The sequence below is a fragment of the Monodelphis domestica genome, chromosome 3 (genome assembly GCF_027887165.1).
Source record: "Monodelphis domestica isolate mMonDom1 chromosome 3, mMonDom1.pri, whole genome shotgun sequence".
Classification (NCBI taxonomy): Eukaryota; Metazoa; Chordata; class Mammalia; order Didelphimorphia; family Didelphidae; genus Monodelphis; species Monodelphis domestica.
This window is the reverse complement of record NC_077229.1, coordinates 483835690-483854512: the sequence shown is the minus strand read 5'-3', so window position 1 is coordinate 483854512 and position 18823 is coordinate 483835690. Positions and strand designations below refer to the sequence as shown.

At 39.3% G+C, this 18823-nt stretch overlaps 1 protein-coding gene across 1 annotated transcript in view; it reads right to left on the bottom strand.

The window, feature by feature from the left end:
- Positions 1-18823, bottom strand: part of MAP1B (microtubule associated protein 1B) — a 128522-nt gene that overhangs the window by 37076 nt on the left and 72623 nt on the right. The window lies entirely within an intron of this gene.

Sequence of the window (18823 nt, the reverse complement as noted above, 5' to 3'; positions counted from 1 at the left end):
AAAGCAGAATATTTGGTGTTCCCAGTCTTTAAACTGGGAACGTGGCCAGGTTTGCTGAGGGAGGAGGCTGCCACTGCATTTGTAAAGGTCTCATTCAGTTGTTTCAGAACAGAAGTTCCCAAGAAAGAAACGTTTCCATCAGTCCTTTTGGACCATTGTGCAAACTATTCTGCACCTCACAAGAAAACTGTTATGCAGCCCCTGTGAATGGCTTGCTTTCCCCCATGCTAGCCAGAGGGGCTGGAGAGTCTCTGGTTTTCTCATGTATGGCTTCAAGACAGAGGAGCCCTTGATTGTCAAGACTCTTCCTGGGCAGTACATACAACAATGTTAATGCCTTGAGGAGGAGAAATCGGAGCCACTTCATTATAAACAGAAGATGGGATTTGGGGACGGGGAGGGAAGAAAGATACCTAAAAGCAACTCTACTATTTCTCCTGATGGCACAGCAGTGGTCAAAACTCCCATTGAACACCAACCTATTGACAGTTTAGTAGATAAGTTTTAAGGGTTGCCTAAGGTGCAGGGAAGTTAAGTGATTGCATAATGGTCACATAGCTAGTAAATGTCAGAAGGTGGATTTTAACTCAGGTCTTCTTCCTTCCTACCTCATTCATTAGGCCAAGTTGCTTCTAAAGCATGTGTTTTTTAAAGTAGCCTTAAAATAAGTGTCCTCTCCTCTTTTTTTTTTGTTTTATCTTTATTTTATTATTATTTTTAAATCCTTACCTTCTGTCTTAGAATCAATGCTGTATATTGGTTCTAAGGCAGAAGATCAGTAAGGGCTGGGCAATGGGGGGGGGTGAGGGTAAGTGACTTGTCCAGGGTCACACAGCTAGGAAGTGTCTGTGGTCAGATTTGAAGCCAAAACTTTTCATCTCTAGGCCTGGCTCTCAACCCACTGTGTCACCCAGTTACCCCCCTTTATTTTTATTTTATTAACAAATTTAAACATAAGTTTTCCAAAGTATATGTTTTATGTTGTCCCCCTCTCTTCTCCCCTCCTCCCTCCTGGAGTTGACAAGCAATTCAATCTGGGTTATAAGTATATTATCACGCAACACATATTTCCATATGATTAATTGTCGTAAGTGAATAATCTTGTAAAACCAAGACCCCAAATCATATAACCCAGGCAGACAAATGATAAATCATGTTTTCATCTGCATTTATACTCCAACAGTTCTTTCTTTAGAGGTGGATAGCATTCTTTTTCATATATCCCTTCCTCTTAAAAAAAAAACCTTAAAAATTTAGATCTCTATATCTTCTAAAGGGGAAGAGGGATGGGGAGGAAGGGAGAAGTTGGTTGCAGGTTATTTTTGAAATATTTCAAAGTTGATTAAAAAATTCCTTGAATATTTACCATGTATTTCCCCCATGCAGCTCCAAATTCTTGGAAGAATGTCCATACACAAAACTATGTTTCTTTAAAACCAGAAGCAGAGGGGAAGCTAGGTGGCTCAGTAGACAGACCTGGAATCAAGAGGATCTGGGTTCAAATCTGGCATCAGATACTTCCTAGCTGAGTGACCCTAGGCAAGTCACTGAACCCCAGTTGCCTAGCCCTTATCACTCTTCTGCCTTGGAATCAGAACCTAGTATTAATTCTAAAATGGAAGGTGATGGTTTTAAAAAAATAACTATTAGAGAAGAGATTCCTCAAATGGGTTGGAAGGGAGATTTCTAAGGGTCCTTCCAATTGTAAGATTCAATGTGATTCTATGCTATACTTATATGCCCAGAATGAGATGGACACATGAATGTGGTCAGGAAGCAAGATAGTGGATTTAGACAGCTTCCAAGGTTTCTTTCAGCTCTGGGATGCAAATGGTTTTCCTGTGTCTACTCTCCCTCCCTCCTACAAACTATCTTTTCAAAAGGAAATCATACTTGAAAAATGCTATCTACCTCCAGAAAAAGAACAGAGAGATTCCAAGTACAGATTGAAGTATACTATTTTTCACTTTATTTTCTTTGTGGAGGCTTTTTCAATATGGTCTTCCTCCACAACATGACCAATATGGAAATGTTTTGCATGAAATCACATCTGTCACCTATATTAAATTGCTTACCATCTCAAGGATTTTGGATGGCAGAGAGAGAGGGAGAGAATTTGGGGCTTAAATTTTTAGAAAACTAATATTAAAATTTTTCTTTACATAAAATTGGGGAAAAGCAAAATGTGGGGCGGGGAGGAAAATTTAAAAACAAAATCATACCATGTCTTTGCTCAATGTTTCTTCACTTGCCAACTCAAATGCCCTCACCTGTCCTTCAAGTCTTCTCTACCAAAAATTGACTCTTCCTCATTTTGCCAGCTCAGTTTCTTGATATTGTGCTCCCTGGTCCTAAGAAAATGTGTCTGTTGTCCCTTGCTCAAGAATTGCTCATTCCTAGCAGAACCAGGAGAAGATTGTACACAGAAACTGAAACATTGTGGAGCGATCAAATGTAATCAAATTTGTTACTAGTAGCAATGCGATGATCCAGGACAATCCCAAGGGACATATGAAAAAGAATGCTATCCTCATCCAGAGAAAGAACCGTGGGAGCAGAAATGCAGAAGGAAAACATTTGATTTATCACTTGTTTGTATGGGAATAGGATGTGGGATTTGGGTTTTAAAAGATTGCTCTGTTACAAAAATGAATACTATAGAAATAGGTATGAAGGAATAACACATGTATAAACTGTGGAATTGCTTGTCAGCTCTGGGATTGGGGAGGGAAGGGGGAAGAGAAAATGAATCCTGTAGCCATGTAAAAATATTTAAAAACTAATAAATTCAAAATTCAACAAATTTTTAAAGAGAATTGCTCATTTTCCCCTCATTTACATTAAAAAGAAATTAATTAAATTAATTGTTTCATACAGGTAGAGAAGTCTACAAAGTTGATATAAAACATGGTACTTACCCTTAGGAAGCTTATAGTCTAATAGAGGGGTATTACACACACACACACACACACATATATATATATATGTATATATATATATATATATATGTATATATATGTGATAACTATACAAATGATATGGAAGAGTGTTTTATATATTACACACACACATAAATTAAAGTATATACCATTTTAAGACCAAGGAAGGAAAGTCACTGTGGGGAGCCAGACTTTTACTTATTCAAGGATTCAGTAGGGAAATCTTCCTCTTCCTTCTGTGTCAATATCCAGGTTTACCCCTGGATTTTTTTTTTTTCAAAACTAACTTGGCTCCAGAAATGCCTTAATTAACTTTGTTCTTTCATACCAAACCTAATCTGAGCTTTAAGCTCTGCAGGTCTGAAAAAACTTTGTAGTTTTCCTGAGTGTGTGACTTAGGGATCACTTGCTAGAATGAAATCTCAGTGAGGGCAGGAAACCATGCATGGCTTCCTTTGACTTTTAATACCTTCTACCCAAGATTATAGATTTAGATGCGTTCAGACAATAGATCACCTCAGGTAGCTGTGTAGCAGTAGACTGAATTCAAATCTAGATTCAGAAAGCTACTATGATCCCAGGTAACTCACTTAATCTTTGCCTCAATATCCTCATCTATAAAAGAGAAATTAGCATCAGGATAAAATGAGATAATAATGGTAAAATGCTTTGCAAACCTTAAAGTGCTAGAAAAACAATCTGGCTAATATTTACTCCAAGGGTTCTTGGCTTTGGGACTGTCTGGTGAAATCTTTAGACTCAGAATAATGTTTTTAAATGCATAAAATAAAACACCAAGGATTACAAAGAAAAGAATTCTATTGAAAAGTATCAAAACTTTTTAAAAAGCAAATTCACAAGGGCCAGTTGATTGAGAGCCAGTGCTAGAGACAGATGGTCCTGGGTTTAAATCTGGCCTTGGACACATCCTAGCTATGTGGACCTGGACAAGTCACTTCTCCCTCACTGCCTATTTCTATCCCCTTCTTCTGCCTTGGAACTGATACTGAGAATTGATTCAACGACGGGAGATAAAAGGTTTAAAAAATAAATAAAACAGCTATCTTTTTCAAAAACAAAACATTGAAAGTCACAGAAATACAGAACTAGCAAGGGCCTAAGAGATCGCCTCACATGATCTTCTAATTTTGTAGAGGAGAAAGCTTAGCCCCAGAGAGATTAAACCACTTGCCTAAGGTCACACAGCTAGTTAGTGGCAAAGTCAGCAGGGCTGTAACCTAGGTTTCCTCGACTCCTTGTAGTAATTTCTATTTCTATTACATTGCAGCTGCCTCTTCAAGCATGATGTTGTTTGTCTGGGGAGAGAGGGAGTTGGTGGCTTAGGGGAGGGAAGGAGAAGGAGGGAAAAAGAGATGGCTGAGTCAGCAGAGCTCTCTAATGAATCTTCTGTTCTTGTGGAGAACAGAAAGTGAACTGTTAGCATCCAAAGAGGCCCCCACAAAAATCCTCTCTCTCCTTGTTAATTAACTTTGAGGCACTAAAGGATGCTCCAGCCCTGGGTCTATCTGGGGGTATTCTTCCTGGGCCCCTTCTCACAGGGTATCAGTGACAAAGCACACAATGGTTTCATCCTTCTTTTTGGCCACATCTCATCTTAAAATCTCAAATGAAAAAAATACTTGTAAAGTGCTTAGTACCTGGCCTATAGAAGAGAAATAGAAATGCTTATTGCTTTTTCCCTTTAACAATTTTCTTTAAAATAAAAAGAAGAAACTCTGTAGAAGACAAAGATTGCAAAACTGTTCTCAAGTCCCATCTGAGAAGCAGGCAATAGCAACACGTCACATTCCAGCATTTTTGTTTCCATGTTGTCCACATTTGGAACAGGGGGTGAGGTAATTCAGAATGAGATTTGGGGCCACTAAGGATGAACAAAAGCTTCCATTTTGTACTGCATGCTACATATTTATTCACTGCCCATTGATTAACACAGGAGATCTGAAGCTTCCCCGAACCAGCGAGAAGCCTCAAGATAGGAAGATAGAGGAAGGATAGAAGTTCTGTATGCCGCGAGGGGGGTGGCGGAGTCAAGTTAGAGATATGAGGTGGCAGGAATGAGTCAGAAATCCAGGCCTTATTAATTATCAAGGAGCCATAGCAAAAACTCCGATCAGTGGACTACTCAGAAGGCTTATACCCGTCCAAAGATCCAAATTTAATACTACACAGGTCGGAGACATGATAGAGAAAAGAAAGTGCCTGGCTGAAGGCCAGGTCCCAGGTGGGAGAGGTAGAGAAGGAAAGGAATTAAAGATGGAGGCCAGAGGCCAAGCTCCAGCAAGGACAGGCATCAGTGAGAGCTGAGATCCAAGTGAGGAAGAGAAAGAAGAGAGGCGGAGCTTGCTGTGGCTCGGTATTTAATCTCTTTGATATGACACAATACATAGGAATGATTATCATTGGTTAATGACAAGGTATATGTGTGGTTTCTCTTAGCCAGGTGAGCACAAAGAAACCTGTTTTCCCGCCTAACCTGGGGGAAACTGGGGTCAAGGGTCAGAGGCTTTCCCAGCCATTCGCAAGACTGAGCATGCTCTCTTCTAAGCCACTCTGTACATACTGTTTCCCTTGCCCATAGCTAGGGTAGACTGCTACAAGATCACAGCTGGTTCAACCATTTCCCAATGGATGGAAACCCCAGCAGTTTCCAATTCTTTGCCACTACAAAAAAGAGTCGCTAAAAATATTTTGGTATAAGTAGGTCTTTTTCTGATCTCTTTGGGATACAATAGTGATATTATTGGGTCAAAGGGTACACTAAAGCTTTATGGCCCTTTGGACATAGTTCCATATTGCTTTCCAGAATGGCTGTATCAGTTCACAGTTCCACCAACAATGTATTAGTGTTCCAATTTTCCCACATCCCCTCCAAAATCTATCATTTTCCTTTTCAGTCATATTAACCACTCTACTAGGTGTAAGGTGATAATTGTTTTAATTTGCATTTCTCTAATTAGTAGTGATTTGGAGCTACGACTATAGTTTTAATTTCATAATCTGAGGATTGCCTGTTCATATCCTTTGACCATTTATCAATTGGGAAATGTTTTGTATTCTTATAAGTTTGGCCCATTTCTCTATATATTGAGAAATGAGGCTTTTGTCTGAAACATTTGCTATAAAGATCCCCCCCCCCAATTTGTTGTTTCCCATCTAACCTTGTTTACATTGGTTTTGTTTGTCCAGAAACTTTTAAATTTAATTTTAATCAAAATTATCCATTTCTTTTTTTTTTGTAATGTTCTCTATGTTGTTTGGCCATACATTCTTCCCTTATCCATAAATTTGACAGGGAAACTTTCCCATAATCCCCTAATTTGTTTTATAGTATTACCCTTTATTTCTAGGTCCAGTATCCATTTAGACCTTCTGTTTTCAAGCATCTGGAAGGTAGTCACATTTAACAGTGTCAAATTCAAACAGAAACAGGTGTGGAGTATGGGGTGGCCTAAACTATATATAAGGATCAATAGTATTGACTTAGAAAAGCATGATCTATTGTATTTGTATATTCTGTGTTCTATTGTATTTTTATTTATTTTGTAAATATTTTCCAATTACATTTTCATCAGATTCCCAGGTGCACTTGGGAGTATTATGGGCCACAATGCTGCCTGGGTTGGACACCTCTGATGTAGAAGAGGGATTAGATTTGCGTCTGTTGGTCCCAGAGGTCTGAACTAGGAACAATATGTGGTGGTTGCTAAGAGGCAGATTTCAATTTGTCATAAGGGAAAGCTTCCTAACAACCAGAGCAGTTCACTAGAAATGGGCTATCATGGGAGATTGTGGGTCCTCACCACTACAGATTTCCAAGTGTTTGATTCATGATCACTTGTTTGGAGATGTTTTAGAGGGTTCTTCCTGTTCAGATATTCATTGATTAGTGATTTTGGAGTTTCTTTTTAGCTCTGATATCCTGTGATCCTGCATTAAAAAAAAAATCCTTCCCTTCCATCTTAGGATTAATACTATGTATTGCTACTAAGGCAGAAGAGTGGTAAGGGCTAGGCAATGGGGGTTAAGTGACTTGCCCAGGGTCACACAGCTAGGAAGGGTCTGAGGCTAGATTTGAACCCAGGACCTCCCATCCCTGGCTCTCAATCCACTGAGCCACCCAGCTGCCCTGATCCTGCACTTTTGACAAGGCATCTCCTCATCTTAGTAAGCCAGGGGTTCTTAACCTATGACCTGGAGCCATAGTGCTAAATGATTCACATTTATGTAGCATTTTAAGGTTTGTAAAATGTTTTCTATACATTATTTTGTTTGAGCCTCACAACAAGTCTATGGGATAGTTTTTCTATTGTCCCTATTTTATAGATGAGCAAATTGAGGCGCAAAGAGGTAAAATGATTCTCCAGGGTCACACAGCCACTAAGTATGTGACATAATATTAAGACAAAACTCTTCCTGATTTATAGGATCAGAGATCTGGAGCGAGGAGAGGGAGCTTCTAGGTCATCCCATACAATCTCATCATTTTATAAATGAGCAAACTGAGGCCCATTATAGGAGATCTAAGTGTTTGTTGAATGGAAATGAATGAAAAGTGAGTGAAATTATTATGAAATTCCTCTGAAGCTCATTATTGAGAAGTTTGAAGCTAATAGTTATGGAATATTTTGACAGATTGAAAATTATTGATATAATTTTAGAATTTGCCTTGATTCTCAGAGACTAAGACTGATAGATATTTGTTTTGTAAAATACTGCTTGTTTTATATCTTTCAATATGGCATCATATATATCCACCACAAGAATCTTCTAGAAAACCCAGTCTTCTATCCTTTTCTTAATAAGCTACAGCTGTGTGGCTACCAATAGACATCTGTAAATCTTTGGCTGCTTTCATTTCAGGTCCAACACTAACCACTAGGATCATCTCTCATTTTCCTCAGCATCTTCAGATCCCCCCTCATCCTTCTTCCTTCCATCATCATCCCTTTGATCCTTCTTCCTTCTTCCCTATTCTCTCTCCTTTAATGCCTGCAAGGCAAAGGAGCAGAAAAGATTGGTTCCTAAAGGAAAGGAACCCATTCCACCTCTATTTTCTATTCCTCTGTCTTATGCCCTAACTCTAAGGGGAAAAATACAGAGTTCTGATTCCCCACTAGGTTGAAAAACACAGACACTTTAGAATAGGGCAGCAACATTCCTTTTGGTAGTAGCAGGCTAAGATGGAGGGAAAGGTCATATCTGCATATTTAAAGATGTTCAATGATTTGCAGATAGCTCAGATAAAGAAAGGGTGCTAACTTCCTGAGGGTACCAATTTGAGAAGAGATCAAAGTGTCAATCTATGGGGCTAGCCATTTCTGAGACAGACAAGGAAGGACCAGTGTCTGGGAGTAAATCTCCAATGTGTTGAATAACTCTGCCATAGTAGTAGTAGTAGTAGTAGTCTCGGTAACCGAGGATGACGACTGTCTTTGTGCGCTTTCATCTGTGATGTAGATGAGTGTGTACAAAAACACTTGTGAGTGAAGAAGATTTAAGTGGAAAAGTCGATGCACAGAGACACTCTCACTCTCTCAGTGTTGGAAGCCTGGGTCCAGTGGCACGATAAGTCATTACACCTGGAGACTTCCTCAGCTGCATTGGATGGCTCTGTTGTCTTCTGTGTTCCAACACGCCCTAAGCACTCCACAGTGCTTTGCTGCGTCGCCCTCTCAGCCGTTGAACCAACTCAGCCACAGAAAAAGAAAAACCTAACAGGCAGTCAAATGCTGGATTTATAGTGAGAAGCCTTGGGTTTGAATTCTGGTTCTGCTACTTCCTATCAGTGACCTTGGGACAAACCACCCCACTCTCTAAATTTGACTGCCTTCATCTGTAAAATAAAGGGATCAGAATAGAAAGTCTCTGGGATCCCTTCTAGATCTCAATCTATTTCCCCATTTATCTTAGAGCCAAGAAATGCCCAGAGAGACCTATCTTAGCAGGGTAGCCTTTAAGAAAATTATCCCTCCTTGCATACTGTGGGAAAAGGTACAGTATTTCTCATGTAATCTCACAGGATTTTCTTCACAAAAGAAAAATGTCACAGGATTTTTGAGCTGGAGAGGACCTTAAAGATCATCTCTTCAAATCATCCATTTTTTTGATGGAAAAACTGAGTCATAGAAAGGGAAAGTAGCTTGATCTAAAGGACAGGTCAAAGTATTAATGGAGGTTGCACTATACACCTTTGAGTCTGTTCTCTCCAAATTGATGTCTACATCAGTCACACAAACTGACTATTTAATAGGCTCCCTTTGGCCCCAAACTTAGATCCCTTTTCCTCTCACAAACTTTTCTCTTACCTCCTTCTTTCTAGTAGGTCTTTAAGTCCCCAGGAAGTATTTAAGCCACACCAAAACACATTTCAAATGGATTTGAGGCTCCATAAAATTTAAATGATCTTATCCCAAGTCTAAACAGGCATCCTGAATAATGCAATACACAGTTTGTTTATTCCCCCCTGGCCCTCCACATTAGCTGTCAATTTGGATTTAACAGTTTTCTCTGGGCTTTGACCTAGTCTTCTGGCAGGAGCTCCCACACCTGCCCATCCAGCCTCATCTAGCCAGAAGCTATTTTTCAGGCACCTGTGGTGCCTTACCATGAGATGGCTTTATTCATGAGGCTGTTACATATATTATAATGCCTAGAGCAGAGATTTGGAGTGTCATCATGGTGGTGCCCTGGATTGAAGGGTACACATTGGGGAGCAAGGTTTAAGAAGGCTGGAAAGGTAGGAGGGGGGTAGGTTATAAAGAACTTTGAATGCCAAACAGAGAATTTTGTATTTGTTCCAGGAGGCAACAGTTTATTGGAGTTTATTGAGTAGGGGAGTGACATGAGTGGACTCTGCTTTAGAAAAATCACTTTAGTAGCTTAAAGGAAGAGTGGATTGGAGTGAGGAGAGACGCAAGGTAGGCAGAACCACCAGCATCTGTAAAATGGGAATAATATTTGCACTACCCACTTCTTCTTGGGTTGCTATGAGGAACAAATGAGGTGACTGCACTCTCCCATTAGCACGTGAGCTCCTTGACCTAAGGCATTGTCTTGTTTTTCTTTTTGTATCCTCAGCCTTAGCCCTGAACACAGTGTAAGCCCTTAAAATTTTTTTCTCAATCATTTATTCATTCATTGCTATGAATGCATTCAGTAATCCTAAAGGTTGTGTAAATGTGTTCTTCCAAAGATGATATAATCTATATTATAATATTATAATGATTATATCAGTAAGGACAAGTATTAATGACACAGTCCTTCTTGTCATACTGAAGGGGCAGTAAAAGGAGGTAGATTAAGGTTTGCGGAAACTTTCAAAATTCCTTCAATCACTGCATTTACATGGGAACTACTAGGTATTAATAAAAAGTGTTCTGGCCTAAGGATCAGATGAAATACTGCTCTCTCCCATTAAAAATGCACCTGGCACCCTGTCCCTCTCCTCATCAGAGAGCAAAATGAACATTTTGAAAAAATCTGACCGCTAAAAAGGGATGTAAATCTGCTCAATGTAACCTATAGGTTGAGTTCTCAACTGGTTATACTTGGGCGCCATTTTGACAGAGTAAATGCATTAAGAGAGAAAGAGCCCTGAAGAGTCAATGGAAATGGGCAGTTGACCAAACCTCAACTCTCCTACATTCAGGTCTGGATACAAATCAGGGTAAAATAAACATAATTTTTTTTTAATTAAAAGGAAAAAAAAGACCAACAAGGCATTATGGTCCTGATTTGAGAGATGGGATTATAAGGGGGAAAGAAGTGACTAGTTCTAATCACCCATCTCCTATCTGTGGGGCTTTCTAAAATGATTACCTGTACTATGTACCATGGCTCCTAAAATGATTATCCGAATCATGATTATATATACATATTCCTGTAATTTGGGTCTTTCTGAGCTCTAGCTGTAAACTAACTCCTCCTTCCCCTATTCTCCCTTCTTCCTGGCCAGCTACCTATGTGGCGACCAATGCCCCTGGTCACTGCCTGGACTTCCTTATGGCAAGATCAACTCTACATGCAACTTTAATATCTAATTTACTCAATGGAGGAAGGCTGAGACTTTAAAAAACCAATTATTTACATCTGATGCATATGATACAATAAAAAAAAACACATTTGCACATTGGAGATTTTACATTGGAGTCATCCTAGCATGTCCCTCCCAGCTCAGCTAAATGATCAGCAGCCCAGGAGCCATCTGGACTGGGGAGAAGACTGTGGATACTTCACAAAATGATAGATCCATGCATCTAACACAATTAACACACAGCAGGGTAGCCTGTTGACTTGAAATCATGGGATGAGAGTTGTTTTCAAAGAGCCTGTCTACTACCCTCCTTAATATCTGAAAATCATGCCAGACTTATTTCCCATGGGTGCCAAGGTGACCAGATAGCCTAATGCAAAGCTTTCAAAACTTTTCTCATTCCGTATTGATTTCCAGAATCATTTGCCACGTTTATTTGACATTTAATTTGCTGTCAAATGCCTGCCATTTGTCAAATCAAAGCAAACTGCTGACCTCTCACCCCCATCTGTTACCACCACTGCACCAAGTGCCACAATACTTACCTTCAACACCAGCTGCCTTTTTTAAGGAAAAAAAATAATCACATGTAGTTTATGAATGGATTTTTAGAATGGGGCTAACAAAGGAAAACACATAAATAACTAGCACTTCACAGAGGAAACAGTAACTCATTATTACTGGAGCCACAGACCCTGTCCCCTAAGTTGAGCCATTTCATAGCACCTCGGCATCCTAACACTTTTAAAAAATGGATACAAATCTGATCCATTCCAGACTTCATCCTTGGATTTAATTCATTCATGCTCTCCCTTGAAAGATCTTTATTGAATATCTACTGTGAACAAGACCCTCTGTTCTATTCCCAGGGGACTCCATTCTGTAAGTGAGGACCACAGAAAACTTTTGGAAGTAATGATTTTCAAGCATATGCAGGAGGGATCAGTGGATTGAGAGCCAAGCCTAGAGATGGCAAGTCCAGGGTTCAAATCTGACGTCAGACACTTCCTAGCTGCATGACCCTGGGCAAGTCACTTAACCTCCATTACCTATCTCTTACTGTTCTTCTGCCTTGGAACCAGTACATAGTATTGATTCTTTTATTTTTCTGAATTGAAATTTTTTATTTAATTAATTAATTTAGAATTTTTCTATGGTTCTATGATCCATGTTCTTTCCTTCCCACCCTGCTCCCGTAGCCAATGAGCAAATCCCCTGAGTTTTCCATGTGCCATTGATCAAGTCCTATTTCCATACTATTACTATTTGCATTAAGGTGATCGCTTCAGAGTCTACATCCCCACACAGTACTTATTCTAAGATGGAAGGTAGCAGGGTTTAAAAAAAATAAAAGAAAGAGTACAGAAAAAGACATCTCAAATGGATCCTTTTAAAAAAAATTGGAACAAACAGGGCTAAATGACTTGCCCAGGGTCAAACAGATATTAAGTGTCTGGGGCTAGTTTTGAACTCAGGAAGATGAGTCTTCCTGGACCATCGCTCTAGGCACTTCATCACCTAGCAGCCCCTCAAAGAGATCATTTGTTAATTTGCCTGCCTTGAATGTTTGCAGTTCTGACTTGTCAGCAGTAGTTCATCCTCTACTTTCTGAGGTGCCAAATGAGAGAATACAGCATAGATGTGTTAGAGAAGTGGGGAAGAGTCAGAACTGGGTCAGGAGATTTGTGGGCAAACGAGCTCTTTGACTGTGTGGCTTCCTGGTCCATGTTACAAACTGCCACCCATAAGACCATTTTCAACTGAACCATTTACTTCAAATGTAGATATAAAAAGATATCCGGTTTGGCTGAAACGGTGGCTCCAGTGAGGCTGCATTTTCCAGCACTCTACCATGATAAGACATTTTAAATAGTTCTAGGGGTTGACAGAGAGGAGGACATTTGAGTCTATGCTAGACAGATGGCATGCCCTCGCCCAAAATAAAGCTCTTAACTCCACCAATTTCTTCTCCACAGCTCTCTCCAAGCCACTAGGTGTTAGAGAGATTAGAGCTCTTGACTTGGCATGAGGAAGACCCAGGTTTAAATCCTATCTTACTGGGATTTGGAGAATCCTTCTTAGGGATAAGAGGCAGCTAGACAGCTCATGGATATAGAGTGCTGGGCTTGGAGTCGGGAAGACTCATCTTCCTGAGTTCAAATCTGACCTCAGATACTTACTAACTGCGTGATCCTGGGCAAGTCACGTAGCCCTGCTTGCCTCAGTTTCCTCATCTGTAAAATGAGGTTCAGAAGGAAATGGCAAATCACTCCAGTATCTTTGCCAAGAAAATCCCAAATGGGGTCACAAAGAATCAGATACAACTTAGAATCAATATTGTGATTTGGTTGCAAGGCAGAAGAACAGCAAGGACGAGGAAATGGGGGTTAAGTGACTTGCCCAGGGTCATATAGCTAGAAAGTGTCAGAGGTCAGATTTGAACCGAGGACCTCCCATCTCTAGGCCTGGTTCTCAAACCACCGAGTCACCAGCTGACCCCAACTTAATCTCTTTCAGCCTAAGTACCCTCAGCTATAAAATGAGAGAAACTGGTCTCTAATATTCCTTCTGACTCTAAATCTATGATTCTATGACCAGAGTCAGTTCTAAAATCATCTCAAGTATGGTTTCCCAATATTTTTGTGGGAAAGAAAGACTTTTTATTTCCCCAAAGGTAGAAGAAAGGAATGAGATAGAATGAGGATAGCGGGTCATGCTGACTGACCACTAAGCTCCCCGAGTATCTTGCTAACTCTGGCTTTTTCCCTTTCAATGGAGATTCCTGGCAAATGTAGAAGGGAGGGTGGTGACACTCAGTTTGGAGCTTCCAGATTTGCTGAATGAGAACCCTGGTCTGAAGCATAGAGCCATGGGATTAGAAGAAGTCCCAAGTGCAAAATGGAAGCCACTGTGGATAGAATGTAGAAGATGAGGTTTTGGGGGGTAATTTTTTTTTGTTGTTTTTTAACCAGAGTTCTACAGACTAGGTTTCAGTCTATGTGTCTTCATTTCCCCATCTCTAAAATGAATGTGGAAATAATTGCCTTACACAGAACATATAACCCATTGGTCTTCCAAAAATAAATTAGATTATGTCCACAGATCATTTGGTATAAAGATTTTCTATTAGGGCAAACGATTAGCCTTTGCTGTTTTAACCTGTGCTTCTTATTTTCAAGCATTTCCTTTAAAACCAGGGCTCTCTGATGCTCTTTGTCCAATTGTTCTTCCTTGGCACAAGTAAATTTGGGGACCGCCCTTTCAGTTTTTAAACCCATTTTACTTGGTGGCCAAATCTCACAGCCAATCCTTACCTACACAATCCAATTGATGCTTCTATAGGCAAATGGTTGCCAGAAACACACTATATTTACTCAGCAATTTCCCCCCAGTGATGGACTCCCTATCTTCCACTCTAAATTTTATAAAGAAACATTCCATTTTTTTCCTTCCTCATGATTTTCCAAAGCAGTGGGGTGCTTTGGTTGTCAGCAAAAGGAGGAAACCCTGAAGGCCTACTTAAAGAAAAGGAAGGGTTCACCGAGGTGTTAACAGTGGGTAATTACTGAGTCTTTAGAGCCTCAGTCAAAGGGGAAATTTATCTCTTGGTTAGAGTGGTCTAGGTTTACCAGCACAGGAGAGTAGCCAGGGGAAATCTGCTTGAATAATTCTATATCTTAAAAACCTTCTGACATCATTCCCCCATTCTCTAATTCCTCTTCTCTTCTAATCTCAGAGGAAGAGATGGCCTTCTTGTCAAGGCAATACCTCTAGCGGTGCCTCTGATTCAACTCCTTCCCCTCTGACTTGCCCATGCAATCATTTTCCATCTCTATAATTTTTAATACTTCCTAACAACTGGCTTCTCCCCTGTTTCCTAAAATCAGGTTCAAGTCTTCCCACCATCTTGATTTTTATTTTGCCCCTGGATTTCAATGCCTCTGAAAGAGGGAATGGGGCTGATGACTTCATACAGCTCTGTTTCAAATAAATTCCCCATCAAGTCAAGACATCACGCCTGATGTCATTGGTCCTCTTTGAAAATGAAGGACAAACAATAAGTGGTCTTCCCTAAACTTAAAGCAATTTACTTGACCCTATCATGTCCACCAGCTATTAGCTTATATTGCTCTTCCTTTCATGGCCAGACTCTTAGGAAAAAAACAAAACAAAACTCCTTATATTCATTTCATTTCTCCTCTTACCAACTTCTCAACCACTTGCAATTAAGCTTCCAACATCATCATTCATTGGGTATGGAGCTCTCCAAAGGTACTAAGGTTCTCTCAACTACCAGGTTCAATGGCCTTTCAGCAGTTCACATCCTTCTCCCCCCCACCCCCCGCATCATTTGTCCCCCTTAACCACTCTCTCTTCCTGGGTACTTTCTCCTCTCTGGGTTTTTAGGACATTGCTGTTCTCTCTTGGTTTCCCCCCTCCTACCAGTCTGACTAGTCTTTCTCTGACTCCTTTGCTAGCTTTGCTCCTAATTAACCTGTGAGCTCCTTTAGGACAGGGAGATTCTTTTGATACATACATATATAAAATATATCTAAAGGGGTACTTTAAAAACCATCTATCTTGTACCTTTGCAGTTGAGACAGACAGTTGTTGTTCAGGCAGGGATTTGCCAAGTGAATGCACCTGAGTGGGTCACTGAATCTTGGATTCAAGGCTGAAGGGCACCTTAGTCTAATATCCTCAGGAAACTGGAGTAAGGTCAGTGACTTTCTCAATAACAGTCAGGCAAGAACAGAAGGGCCACCTTGGGAATCTATGCCCTCTGGCTCTGGAAATATATCTCCCTCTACAGACCCGCACTGGGAACAGGGTCTCAGTTTTGTTAGCTCACCCCCGCTGCTTAAGACCTAATGAACAGATTCATCCCAACCAAATGTGTTAGGTGATAAGTTTTTTTCTGTATCCCCTCACAGAGCCTAGTACCTTATACACAGTAGGTGTTCAATATTTGTTGGTTGACTGTTTTTGAAAAATATGTGTGTGTAATATGCATACACATATTTATGTACAAATAGGCAAATATTTGATTTTTTAGAAGGGTACCAATTTATCAACGGATGCTGAGAAACATAACTATAAAACCAACTGGATTATTTCTGTCAGCATATTTTTTTCCCAACAGCAAGGTCTCTTTGAGCAGCCAAATCAGTATCAGAAGGCTTGTGGATGAATACAGTCAGATCAAAAGAAATCAGGCAGACCTCAAGGGATAGTTTTCATCAAATTCTGACAGCCCAAGATCCTCTTCTCTAGCTGACAGATACACTTGACAAGCCAATATGAATTGTGTGCCTGCCTGACAAGGTATCCTCTCCTTTCTGAAGGGGATTGATAAATGCTAGTAAATTCTAACTCCTGAAATAGTCTTTTTCTAGACTCTCATGTGGACCTCATTTTTATCAGGTACTCTCTCAGGTATGTTTTATTTTATTTTAAGGACCTTTACTTGGTGTCTTATTAATAAATCTAAGATAGGAGGGCAAGAACTAGGCAAACAGGGTTAGATGACTTGTCCAGGATCACACAGCTAGGAAGCATCTGTGCTAAATTTGAACCCAGAAACTCCCATTTCTATACTTGGCATTCTTTCCACTGTTCCATCTAATTGCACCTCAGGTATATCTTATTAATTGCATTCCCACTTATGAGAAATTGTCAACTTTATTTGTATAATTATAATTAAACATAATCTATTAATAGCAAATATAATCATATCCCCACTTATCAGATGTTATCTTAATGCTTTCATTACCTTGATCTATCAATCAATAGTTAATGTTTTCTCTTTACCAGGGTTGGTCACTTGCTTTAGAATTGGAAATGACATACAAAGAATCATTCATTTGTTATTAGCAACATTTTTTAAAGATCATGTTCCCAGATTCTGATAGTATATCCTAGTTGAGTCTTAAATCCCTCCTCTCTAGTAACTGTACTCTCCATTTAAGTCTCCCAATTTATTTTTACCCTGAGAGGCTTCCTAAGTTCTCGGAACACAAAGCATCTAGGTCGGTCTATCTGTCTGTCTGCCTGCCTGTCTCTTTTTCATTACTGTGACAACTTTAGAACAAATAAGGAAACTGATGCCCAAGAGAAAGAAACTGATAGGATCAGAGATTTAGAACTAGAAGAGACCTTAGAAATCGAGTCCATTTCTTTTATTTTATAGGTGAGGAAACTGAGGCACAGAGAGATTTAGGGTAACATTGATGGTAAACTGCAGGGCTGGGCTTCCAAACCCAGATATTCTAATCTCCAATCCAGTGTTCTTTATCTCTCCCTATACAAGCCTGTATAATATGCATATAAATATATGAACAAATATTTATTAACATGTCATATGCACATATATTAAGCACTTATAAAACAGGATGCTAACATTAATTTATACTAAGAAATAAATAAATTCATATATATATGTATACATGTGAAAAAGATACTGACTAACCAGGATTTACATTTTAAGAGATCTTATTAAGCTTCTTAATAGGGATAAATGTCAAGATTTATATGCTGTTTTGAAAAATAAACTTTATGAGATGAGGTAATGATAGCTACACAGTTGTTTGTTTTTTTTAAAGAAGATCTGGGACTCAGTGAATAAATGGCAGATACAATGAGACAGAGTGGGATATGGGAGCCAAAAAAAATGTCTAAAGTGTCTAAATGCCTTTGATCTGCTTTCCAATTCTGTGAACACCCTAGTCTATCCTGAAGATGAAAACTCAAGTCTTTCCCTGTGAGCTAATCATAAATATAAGTGGAGATTAATTAGGGTACCCATATATTATTTTCAGGTCCTAAATCTATAAAATAAATTATTAGATCATCTCCATGGTCTCCTCCAGTTCAAAAGATGCTCTGATTACAATTTCAAACCTGAAAGCATCTAAAGAAACATGACTAAATGGATATCTTAAGTATCTGCTCTTTATATGCTTGGGGTAAATTTCAAACAGCAAAAATTGCACCTTCCACTCTCCACCACATTTTTAGAAGAGCTGTCATTATTTGCATTTTGGTTCTTGGATATGTACTGAACTTCAGTAGAGCAAGCCAAGTACTTGTGTCAGTCCTCAGTGAAAAAAGTCCCTCTTGGCTGTTATTTTTGGCAATCAACTGAAAAATTGAGGGTGACACCATTTATATAACATGACATAAAGAAGCCAACATAAATACAGTGATCCCTCAGCTGCCATATCCAAAACAAATTTGGATTTGTACAAGCCTAATGTTTTAAGACCATGTCTATTCAATTTGTCTTGCTTGGTATCCAATACAACTTTTTCCCATATGTTAGTGCTCAAAATAAATATTATAGAGGGCTGGTGATGGACAAATGTCTAAGAATGTTCCATGTGTTAGGACTGTGCCAGTCAATGTACAGGTTATAAACCAGATTCCTTATTTGGTTAAAAAAATAAAAGCATAAAGGCTTTGCTTGCTGCTAATGATATAGATTCCAGAAGCACCAGACTTGGAGTCAGGTGACCTGGGTTCAAATCCAGCTCTGCTACTTACTGCCAATGTCACCTTGGGCAAATAACAACTTGACCACATTGGTCTCAGACTCCTTACCTATAAAATGAGAGTATTTGTCTAGATGATCTTTAAGATTCCTTCCAATTCTGGGATCCTATGATAATGATATAATAATCATAAAATGTAATGTGATGTGTCTAGTTACTTTGTTTTCCAAAGAAAAGAAACTCAGAAACTATACAGGAATGAAGGACAGTAAATGCAGGCAGTATAAGAACCTAGTTTAGAAAAATAATTCAAGAGATTTTATCATGATAAGGAAGTTCAA